Source organism: Neofelis nebulosa, chromosome 3 (assembly GCF_028018385.1).
Source record: "Neofelis nebulosa isolate mNeoNeb1 chromosome 3, mNeoNeb1.pri, whole genome shotgun sequence".
Lineage (NCBI taxonomy): Eukaryota > Metazoa > Chordata > Mammalia > Carnivora > Felidae > Neofelis > Neofelis nebulosa.
Window position 1 is genome coordinate 124,097,761 of NC_080784.1, and position 12,372 is coordinate 124,110,132.

The 12,372-nt window shown below is 40.1% G+C and overlaps 1 long non-coding RNA gene across 1 annotated transcript; it reads left to right on the forward strand.

The window, feature by feature from the left end:
• The first annotated feature begins 2,130 nt into the window (after positions 1–2,130).
• Positions 2,131–3,233, forward strand: LOC131507293 (uncharacterized). The gene is made up of 2 exons (XR_009259431.1): positions 2,131–2,821; positions 2,875–3,233. It is a non-coding gene; the product is annotated as an uncharacterized LOC131507293 (long non-coding RNA).
• Positions 3,234–12,372: the final 9,139 nt, after the last annotated feature.

Consider the following 12,372-nt stretch of genomic DNA (forward strand, 5'->3'; position numbering starts at 1 on the left):
CCATCCCCTCACTTTCAATCTGAAGGTGTCCTCAGGTCTAAAATGAGTCTCTTGTAGACAGCAAATAGATGGGTCTTGTTTTTTGATCCATTCTGATACTTTGTGTGTTTTGGTTGGAGCATTTAGTCCATTTACATTCAGTGTTATTATAGAAAGATATGGGTTTAGAGTCAGTGTGATGTCTGTAGGTTTCATGCTTGTAGTGATGTCTCTGGTACTTTGTGGTCCTTGCAACATTTCACTCACAGAGTCCTCCTTAGGATCCTTGTAGGGTTGGTTTAGTGGTGACGAATTCCTTCAGTTTTTGTTTGTTTGGGAAGACCTTTATCTCTCCTTCTATTCTGAATGACAGACTTGCTGGATAAAGGATTCTCGCCTGCATATTTTTTCTGTTCATCACATTGAAGATTTCCTGCCATTCCTTTCTGGCCTGCCAAGTTTCAGTAGATAGGTAGCAGACCTACTATTCTTATATATCTACCTTTGTAAGTTAGAGCCTGTTTATCCCTAGCTGCTTTCAGAATTTTCTCTTTATCCTTGTATTTTGCCAGTTTCACTATGATATGTCATGCAGAAGATTGATTCAAGTTATGTCTGAAGGGAGTTCTCTGTGCCTCTTGGATTTCAATGCCTTTTTCCTTCCCCAGATCAGGGAAGTTCTTCGCTATGATTTCTTCAAGTACACCTTCAGCCCCTTTCTCTCTCTTCTTCTTCTTCTTCTGGAATTCCTATGATACAGATATTGTTCTGTTTGAGTGCATCACTTAGTTCTCTATTTCTCCCCTCATACTCCTGGATTTTTTATCTTTTTCTCAGCTTCCTCTTTTTCCATAATTTTATCTTCTAATTCACCTATTCTCTCCTCTGCCTCTTCGATCTGTGCTATGGTCACCTCCATTTTATGTTGCACCTCATTTATAGCATTTTTTAGCTCTTCATGACTATTTCTTAGTACCTTGATCTCTGTAGCAATAGATTCTCTGCTGTCCTCTATGCTTTTTTCAAGCCCAGCAATTAATTTTATGACTATTATTCCAAATTCTTGTTCCATTATATTGTTTAAATCGTTTTTGATCAATTCGTTAGCCGTTGCTACTTCTTGGAGTTTCTTTTGTAGAGAATTCTTCCATTTCGTCATTTTGGGTAGTCCCTGCAGTAGCTCCAAACTGCAGGGCACTTCCCTTGTGCTGTCTGGAGTAACTTGTGTTGGTGGGCGGGGCTGCAGCCAGACCCTATGTCTGCCTCCAGCCCACTGCTGGGGCCACAGTCAGACTGATGTGTACCTTATCTTCCCCTCTCCCAAGGGCAGGACTCACCCTGGAGTGGTGTGGCCCCTGTCTGGGCTACTTGCACACTGCCATGCTTGTGGTACTGCTTCGATGGGATGTGGTCAAAGGCGTATTAGCCAGGGTGGATCCTCAAAGTGCACAGGGGCTGGAAGGGCAGGCTTAGCTAGCTTTGCCATCAGTGTTCCCCTGTGGGAGGGGTCCTGGCAGCACCAGAAGGGAAGAAGGCCTGTCGGAGGGATGGATCCACAGAAGCACAGCATTAGGCATTTGCGTGGTGCAAGCAAGTTCGGTGACGGGAACTGGTTCCCTTTGGAATTTCAGCTGGGGGATGGGACAGGGAAATGGCACTTGCCAGCGCTTTTGTTCCCCCACAGAGCTGAGCTCTGTCTTCCAGGGCTCAACAACTCTCCCTCCTGGTTTTGTCTCGCCCTCACCGCTCTCCTAGAGCAGAGCTGTTGACTTTTAACATTCCAGATGTTAAGTCCCACTGGCTGTCAGAACTCACGCAGTCTGGCCCCTCCACTTTTGCAAGTCAGACTCGGGGGCTCTGCCTTGCCAGACGGGCTGCCCCTCCACCGCCTCGACTCCCTCCCGCCAGTCAGTGTAGCGCGCACCGCCTCTCTGCCCTTCCTACCCTCTTCCGTGGGCTTCTTGTCGACACTTGGCTCCGGAGAGTCCGTTCTGCTAGTCTTCTGGCAGTTTTCTGGGTCATTTAGGTAGATGTGGGTGGAATCTAAGTGATCAGCAGGATGAGGTGAGCCCAGAGTCCTCCTATGCCGCCATCTTGCCAGGTTTCCTCTGCACTAAGTATTTTTAATAATCAATGAAAGTGGCAAACAGCAAAGTACCTATAATAAAGTAACGTAGTAAGTAAAAAGTTACAAGATATAACAGACAATAAGATTTATATAGGCTTTTGAGGCAAAAGAAGGGAAAAAAGAAGATTTCTATGAAAAGCAAAATGAGCGTTTTCAAACAATTATAGTCATAGATGCTACAATGGACACGTTAAGGATAAGACAGATAATAATTTTGTGAGTAACAAAGACTAGGTATTGGTTCAGCATAATTCCTGAAACTCACTAGTTTTATTTTTAAATGTTTACCATGCTGAAGTCTGAGAAAAGATAAACTTTTCTGAAGCTCTGGCTGAGGAGGGTGATATTATCTCAAAGTAGAAACTTACATTCCTGCTTACTTAAGATTCTCTTTTCTTAGAAATGGAAGCCAGTTAATCTGTCTGTAAATGCTTCCTCTGTTGGCATTGTGGGGAGTAGGGCACACCCCACAGGTGACTCCCTTTTTCCCTGTGTCAGCTGTGTTCTGTCTCCTCATCCCCTTGCCTCCTGCCCTCAATCATTCCGCAGCCTAGCTTGAGACCCACCTCTTTTTCAGCACTTGGCAGCCACAGAGCTGTTTTCCTTCCCTGATCTCCTTCAGTTCTTACTGTCTTTATAGAAATCTTAACACGTGTTGCTTCCATTGTTAATTTTTCAAGTATATATTTGTAAACTGCTTGAAGACAGAACAATGTTTGAATTAACAATGTTAATTTTTCAAGTATATATTTGTAAACTTCTTGAAGACAGAACAATATCCCTCTGTTAGAGATGCTCAATAAATACACGGTGCTTGACATCCAAGTTTATCCTCACAAGTATCCAGTTTATATTAGCCCTTCTGAATGATATTTTTCCAAAACATTTTCTACACTCCTCTTACAATAGGGAAACACAAAGTTAATCCCAATAACTCAGACAGTCACTATGAGAATTAATTTTTATGCCAAGTTGTGACACAGTAATTTCTCTCCCTCCCTCCTTCCCTCTATCTCTGCAATCACTCCTGCAGTCAGTGGCCCCTGCCTCTATCAGTCTTCTAATTTTCCAAGTGTGGTTCTGTGATTTGGAAAACAAAACAAAATAAAAAGCAAAAAAAACTCAATTTTTCTTCACAAGGCTGTTAAAATTACTTACATTATATATTACAGAATCAGTGAAAGCCCAGAGTGATATGTATGAGGTTTAAAGCTTAACCTTGAGGACTACCTGGGTAGCTCAGTCAGTTAAGCCTATGATTTTGGATCAGGTCAAGATCTCACTGGTTCCTGAATTTGAGCCACACATTTGGGCACTCTGCTTTCAGTGCAGAGCCTATTTGGGATCATCAGTCCCCATCTCTCTCTCTCTCTCTCTCTCTCTCTCTCTCTGCACACCCCCCTGCTTACATGCCCACGTGTGCAGCAAAGGCCTTTCTTCTAATCCATGCATCAAGCTGAAACTCTTAATAAATGTAGTTACAGTATAATTCTTCGAAATGTACACCTAATGCCTAAGTTACCCAAACGTCTCTCTCTTAAAATGAGAAATGATGAATGATGGGGTACCTGGGTGACTCAGGCTGTGATCTCACGGTTCCTGAGATGGAGCTTTGCACCAGGCTCTGTGCAGACAGGCAGCACGTATTCCCTCTCTCTCTGACCCTCGCCTGCTTGTGCACACATGCACTATCTCAAACTAAATAAACTTTAAAAATGAGAAATGAATGCTGAATCTATATGATACTCCAGGAACAACCAAAATCATGTACAAGTAATGCATTTGGCAATGTGCAGAAAACTTCCATTTAAAAACTGCACACTAGAAAGACATAAAAAAAACAAACCTCCCAACTACTGACAATTGTCTCTCCTGAGGGCTCTCACATTCATTCTTCAATTTTAAATGTTACTTTTTAAAATAATAGGGGCACCACACAGTATTTCTAGGGTGGCAAGTTACTGAAACAAAACTGGAATGGAACTTGACCATCCCAAAGGGGGAAAAATTATTTTAAAGGTTTGGATTCTCTAACGTAGTAAGATATTCAGGTGTATTGTTTTAATGTTTTTGGGGGGCCTGAAATTATTACAAATCTTTAAGAATGCCTGTTAATAGAGTGAACAGTACTTGAATTTAAAAGGCAATACAATCACAGTCTGTTCTTCTGACAATAAAAAAAACAGTTTTAAGATATATTCACGGTCTCTTCAAGCATCTTAGACTATCGTTTCCTAAATGCTACTATAGCGCCCTCTGGTGTTTTCTAAACATTTTTCCCATCTACCAGATCCTATTTTCTTGGAGAAAATGGATTCAGGGAGAGAATAACAACTTTCACTTATATCATAGTTGACATTTTAAAAAGTACTTTCATGTGCATTATTCCATATGATTCTCCAGAATTTTCACTGGACCATAAATTCTTGAGGACAGGGACATTTTTCATATTCTTTGTGTGCCTTGCAGATAGCAGGCCCTCCAGCAATGTGCCATATGAGGTAGGCAGGGCAGAATTTACTAACCTCATTGAATAAACCCTGTGTTACAGGAAAAAGTAACACAAGATTATGAGAATGAAGATTATGAGAATCTTCATAAGCAAGTCAGAAAAAATCTTGAAGTTCAAGTTGAACATTACTTTAAGGATGTTGTAACAGGTAAAGGAGTAATCCCTATTAGGAGATACTTGCTGAAGAATTAAGAGGTAAAGTTCATGAGACTTGCATTTTTTTTTTCAAATAGTTCATCAAAAGGGCTCCTGGGTGGCTCAGTCAGTTAAGCATCCGACTTCCACTCAGGTCACAATCTCTCCCTTCCCAGCTTCAGCCCCGTGTTGGGCTCTGTGCTGACAGCTCGAAGCCTGGAGCCTGTTTCAGATTCTGTGTCTCCCACTCTCTCTGCCCCTTCCCCCACTCACACTCTCTTTCTGTCTCAAAAATAAACATTTAAAAAATTTGTTTTAATGGTTCATCAAAAAGTACGTGTGTGAAAAAGAAAGTAAATGTGACCAAAAAATGTTAATTGGTACACCTAGGTGAGAAACAGAGGTGTCCATTGTCCCGTTTTTCAAATTCTGAAATTGTAAAACTTTTCATATTAAAAGTTAGGTCCAGTAGGATGGATATTTTCCAATTCCAAATTAAATAATTAAATCACTTTTTAAAATTGTCTTACAGGTGGTCAGTGAACCCTAGGTTGAACACCCTCATAAGCCAATTTTTTTCTTATGGTTAAAGCTAAGATCTGCCTCCCTAGTTTGCTCTCTGGAGAATCAAAAAGTTTAGTCCCTCTGCCTGCCAACTGAAGACAGCTGGGATAATCCCTTTCTCCTCTACCACCATGTCCTCTTTCTTTCTAATTAAATAACTCTATACTTAAAGTCAATATTCCATATGCAGTATGAATAATATACCAGTAAATGCAAGCTGTATTCATATGTTCTTTATTAGTCTTCTCCATCATTGACAAATATTGAGCTGTATAAAATTCCTAAATATTTCCTCTCTGGAATTCTACTAAACCAGAATGCTATTATTCTATCACTTGAACCCAAAGATAGACCATTCATCTTCTCTGAAATTTCAAGGTCTTTTAAAAAGGAAATTATAAGTAAATAGGCATTTCATAATATAGAAGAAAAACTATACCCTCTATTTTACTGCTAATAACATTTTTTATCCTTTCTGCCAATAAACTTCTGTTTTATAGACCTACTTATAATGTAGCTAATAAAATTTGAGAACCTGACCTTAAAAATAAAAATGCTTTTTTTTTGTTCCTGCTGAACAGGGGTCTGAACAGCTGAATGTTCTTGCTGAACAGGCATCTGATTGCAGATATGAAAAAAATATAATAAAGTTATATGTTATAAGCTACTTTTAAAAATCTGATTTGATAAGGCATTAAATTAAAAAGGTTTCCAAAAGAGACTAACCAAAAAACTGACTCTTAACTACAGAGAAGAAACAGGTGGTTACCAGAGGGGAGTTCGGTGGGGGGCGAGGGGGGGGGCGGGGAATGGGTGAAATAGGTGAAGGGGATGAAGAGTACACTTATGTTGAACACTGAGTAATATACGGAAGTGTTGAACCACTATACCGTACACTTGAAACTAATACAACGCTGTATTACATTAACTACACTGGAATTAAGATTCTCAAGTCTATTTTCTCTGAAAAAATAATAATAAATTTTAAAAGTTGCCAAGAATATCTGTGGGTTCTCCTCAGCAATATGGAGATATGTGTGAATATTCACAACTATTACTAGAATGTCTTCTGGTTTTTTTGTTAACAAGAAATCCATTCTCAGTTAATGTTATTTGAACTAAAATGTCTTGTAAGACTCCAAAGAATTTAGGGGCACCTGGGTGGCTCAGTTGGTTGAGTGTCCAACTTCGGCTCAGGTCATGATCTCAGTTCATGAGGTCAAGCCCCCATTGGGCTCTGTGCTGACAGCTCAGAGCCTGGAGCCTGTTTCAGATTCTGTGTCTCCCTCTCTCTCTGCCCTTCCCCGCTCATGCTCTCTTTCTCTCAAAAATAAAAAAAACATTAAAATTTCTTTTTTAACTTTTAAAATGTTGCCTTGTCCTGTGAAAATAACCTCAAAGAGGAATCTGCAATTCTGAGCATCTTATAGCCAAGACTTTGACCTGGTAATAATTTGTAAGTGATATCTCTGTATCTCTAAGCAGTCTTTTAATTTTTCTGCCAAATTAAAAGAGAATCCTTAGCACATTCCTTTTCTCCCCCATGCACAATGTGGAATCATGAACTATTCCATAATAATGGAATAATGGAGTAACTACGCCTTTCTTATATTTACTTTTTTTTTAACCTGAGAATCTGAATCTATGTTTCATTTATATTAATAAATCCATGGATGATGGCACAAGTAGAAAAATAGTAGACAGGGAAAACAATGCTAAGTCCAGAATAAGGGTTGATCCCATTGAGAACAAATTCCTGCTCCCTGCTTGATGAAAGGAACCCAACGCAATCAACCTGTCACAGAATAGCTGTCTAATCCCCCTTAGGTATTATTATACCCTATTGGGGACCCAGGATTGTTGGGCATTGCTATCAATCTGAACATTCAGCAGGGCAGAGCCAGAACCCACTTGGTAAGGAATGTTTATGCTGTTGGGCCTATGCCCTCTATGGGCATTACATTTATAAGCCCGCTGAGCAAGCACTTGGGGGACTTGCTGAACGGTATCACCAGGCTGTGTCACCTTGTTCACCTGGTAATTGATAATCTCTTCCAAAATCAGATCTTTTGGTGAGATTCACATGGAGCATAAATTTTGTCACACACAGTGCCCAATATAAAAGGCCCAGCCACATACCTCTTCTTCAGGCTTCCTTATTACCAATCTAACAATCTCATTCCTTCAAAGACCCTGACCATGTGACCAAATCATTAATTACCACCTATCAATCAATGTAGATCCATACCTCAGGCCATTTCATTCTTGACAAAGAGGACTTAAAGAGATATAATATACTCCCACAAGATTTCCCAAATCTACCTCTACCAACTGCCAGAATATTGTGCAGAGTATTGTAAACCATGCTGAAATTCTCTTCCTCCTCTATAAACTGATTATATAGGGGTAGAAGTGCAAAAGGAGTGTGAGTCAATTTCTCAGGATCTGCTTGGATCCAGTCCTATAGACACACATCTGCTTGATAATGCTATCCTCCTGGGTGTATCCAACCTTATAATTCTATACATCCAATAATAACCAGGTCATGGTGAGAAACTCAGCATGATCACCTAGCATCTCATAGTTAGGCATCTTCCATCACAAGCAGGACTGAAGAGAGCATGACTTTGCTCTAAAATACTTGGTTCTCCACCATAATTCTACTACTGGAGCTTGCATAGGTTCCATGCAACATCCTGACACAGAAACTTTTTTTTTTTTTTTAATTAATTAATTAATTAATTTATTTATTTTTTAATATATGAAATTTACTGTCAAATTGGTTTCCATACAACACCCAGTGCTCATCCGAAAAGGTGCCCTCCTCAATACCCATCACCCACCCTCTCCTCCCTCCCACCCCCCATCAACCCTCAGTTTGTTCTCAGTTTTTAACAGTCTCTTATGCTTTGGCTCTCTCCCACTCTAACCTCTTTTTTTTTTTTCCTTCCCCTCCCCCATGGGTTTCTGTTACGTTTCTCAGGATCCACATAAGAGTGAAACCATATGGTATCTGTCTTTCTGTGTATGGCTTATTTCACTTAGCATCACACTCTCCAGTTCCATCCACGTTGCTACAAAAGGCCATATTTCATTCTTTCTCATTGCCACGTAGTATTCCATTGTGTATATAAACCACAATTTCTTTATCCATTCATCAGTTGAAATCAGGAGACTATAGATGCTGACACAGAAACTTAAAAAACATACAGTACATAAAAGAAAAGCATCAAGCTTGCTTTCATAGTGGTCTAGACCAGCTGGAGTTCTCTTGCTCTAGGTTCTACTCAAAGCTGGCACATTTTAGGTCATTCCATAAATAGGTGAGAGCTGCCCAAAGATGGTGTTGCCAACACTGGTTTCCAAATCATTAGCCATTCCTCACTTCCTTACAAAAATAACCCCAATTTCATCCAAGAAACAGGCAATAATGAGCTCAGGGAAGGTGGGAGTCTCCCTTAGCCCCAGGAATTAAACTATGAATGGTCTAATCCCCTTCTCCTTTGCTAGTGACAGATTTGGGGAAGACATATGACTCTGTTCTAGTGAGACATAAGGGGAAGTCTGCTAGAGGGCTTTGGAGAGTGATTTCTCTTTTGATTTAAAAATAAAAAAAAGAAAAGGAGGGTAAAGTGAAGACATTTCCCTTCCTACCTTTGGATATTGTCATATAAGGACATGAGAGGCTGGAATGTAGCAGCCATCTTACAACCATGATGGGGAAAACAAGAGAACAGCAGAGCAGCTAAACTAAAGCCCTGACATTATTGAGCAACAGAATTTACCATTCTCTTTCATTAAACTGTCAGCACTTTTAGAAACAACCATCTACCTCCTCCAGCTTTCAATGACTTGTGCACTTTGATACACTTCTATGGCAAAATCTGTGTAGTCCCCAAGGCTTTGCCTCCCATACGTACTTCATTCCAGAAAATCAGAATTGATTTTTTTAATTAACTGTTCATCCCTGCATACCTAGAGACACTCTGCTCATTAGAGTCAACTGAATTTTCACTGCTTTAAGCCTCAACTAGGTCAGGTAATTAATCCCAGATTAACCCACTGATGGTCTGTTTTCGTGCAAAATTCCTGGTACTGTTTTTGACTGATTTCATAGGCAAATCACAGAAATCAATTCTGACTAATTTAAGATGATAAAAAAATTTTATTTAAAAGATATTGGTTAGGGGGCGCCTGGGTGGCTCAGTTGGTTGAGCGTCCGGCTTCAGCTCAGGTCATGATCTCACAGTCTGTGAGTTCACACCCCACATCGGGTTCTGTGCTGACAGCTCAGAGCCTGGAGCCTGCTTCAGATTCTGTGTCCCCTCCTCTCTCTGCCCCTCCCCTGCTCATGCTCTGTCTCAAAAATAAATAAAAACATTTAAAAAAATTTTTTTAATAAAAAAATAAAACATAAAAAAGATAGTGGTTAGGTCACAGTATTATCAAGAGGACCTGAAAACACTTTCAGAGATATATAGCTTGACATTTAGGTCCAAGCCTATGCAGATCACCATTTTCCTTTTCCTCAGGCTCCAGATGTTACAGACTGAACCACAATACCACCCCTAGGCACAGGACACCACCACTGGCTTGGCTGCCATTGCCGCCCCAGAAAGTTAAAACTGCAGTGGGGAAAGAATGAGAGGTTTGCTTCTTTGCACATTCATGCTCCATTTCTCCCACCACTTGCCAGCTACTGCTTCAAGCCCCTTCCATTGCCCAGACTTGAAGGGAGGAAAAATTTGGAGAAATAAGCTATATGCTACACGGCCAATAAGTACTATTGCAATCTGATACTGTTACTCTTTGGATGCAGCACCTTCTAGATACTGGATTCCTTCTTGAGTGGGGATTTTCTGTGGGTTTTGCAAAGAACTCTCTACCCCAGTGGGGACCTCCTACCTGCAATTCCCTTATAGGTTGGATTTTTCCCACAACCAGCCAACTAAAACTCTGCCTTCAGCCCTTGACTTCCACCAGGGTCACCCACCCTCTCCAGGTGGATCTCTTTGGTGAGGTTTCTTTTAAGATTATCTACAACTGTATCCCTTCGCAGGGTCCACATTTGCTCCATGGGAAAACCCACTGTGTGTCTAACTTCACTAAACTCTGCTCTACTTCATTCTGCCACCAAACAGATTGCTCTAGCCAGCCTCTAGCCTGACTTTTTTTAATTATTATTATTAAAAATGTCCCAGACAGGGGCGCCTGGGTGGCTCAGTTGGTTGGGCACCAGACTTTGGCTTGGGTCATGATCTCATGGTTCACGAGTTCTAGCCCCACACTGGGCTCTGTGCTCACAGCTCAGAGCCTGGAGCCTGCTTTAGATTCTGTGTCTTCCTCTCTCTACCCCCTCCCCCTCGTGAATTCTCTCTCTCCCTCTCTCTCTCTCTCTTTCAAAAATAAATAAATAATTTTTTTAAATGTTCCAGACAGAAACTCTGGAGGCTCTGGAAAACCTGACAGGCTGGAGAAATACAAGGTATAATTTCATGATTAAGTATAATAGAAAATTAAAAGGGCATTTTTTATATTATCTCAGTTTTGACCAAGAACTCCAAGGCTCAGGGCATGTGGGTGGTTCAGTCCATTAAGCAGTCAACTCTGGATTTTAGTTCAGGTCATGATCTCACAGTTCATGGGTTCAAGCCCCATGTTGGCCTGCTTGGGATCCTTGCTCCCTCTCTCTGCTCCTCCCCCCTCAAAATAAACAAATAAACTCCCCTCTACCTGGTCAGGTTATTTCCAATCTAGTCTACATGAGCAAATTCCCTAATGAAACTGAGGGCCTCTGACTCCACTTTATATCAATTTTTCCTTTCCATAGAAAATAGTTACGGCTTACACATCTACTTGTAACTCTTTAACATACTTTATTTTTAGAAGTTTTAGGGTTCACAGCAAACCTGAATGGAGTTCCAATGTACCTACTGCCCCCCCCCCCACACACACACACACACACAACCTGCCCCACTATCAACATGTCCCACCACACTGGTACATTTGGTACAACTGATAACACTGACACATCATCATCACCGAAAGTCCATACTTTATGTTAGGGTTGATTTTGGGTTTGTATATTCTATGGGTTTTCACAAATGTACAATGACATGTATCTACCATTATAGTATCATACACAGTAATTTCTTAATTACTTCTTATCTATTAAAAATCTTCTCTATTCTACCTATTCACCCTCCCTCCCCCAACCCCTAGCAACTACTGATTTTTTTTTACTGTACCCATAGTTTTGTCTGTTTCAGAATGTTATATTGTTTGAATCATACAGTATGCAGCCTTTTCAGATTGACTTCTTTCATTTAGTAATATGCATTTAAGATTCCTCTATGTCTTTTCAGCCCTCGACAATATTACACTGTCTAGATGAACCACAGTTTATTCAACCATTCACTTACTAAAGGATATTTGGTTGAATCTAAGTTTTGGAAATTATGAATAAAGCTCCTATACATAGCCATGTGAAAGTTTTGGCAATTATGAATAAAATTGCTATAAGATTTGTGCAAACATAAGGTTTCAACTCATTTGGGTAAATACCAAGGAACATGATTGCTGGATAGTACGGTAAGAATATGTTCACTTTTGTAAGAAACTGTCAAACTGTCTTCCAAAGTGACCATATCATTTTGCATTGCCACCAACAATGAATGAGAGTTCTTGTTGCATTTGGTATTGTTTTGTATTTTGGCCATTTGAACAGGTATGCAGTAGTACCTTCTTGTCTTGATTTGCAATTCCCTAATGAGATGTTGAATACTTTTTCATACTTAATTGCCATACATACATCTGTGACGAGGAAATTGTTCAAATCTTTTGCCCATTTTTCAACTGGGTTGTTAGTTTTCTTATTGAGTTTTAAGAGTTCTTTGTATATTTTGGAAAACCATCCTTTACAAATATTCCTTGCAAATATTTTCTTCCAGTCTGTGGCCTGTCCTATTCTCTTGACAATATCTTTCACAGAATATAAGTTTATTTTCATGAAGTCCAGCTTATCAGCTATTCCTTTTATGGATCATACCTTTAT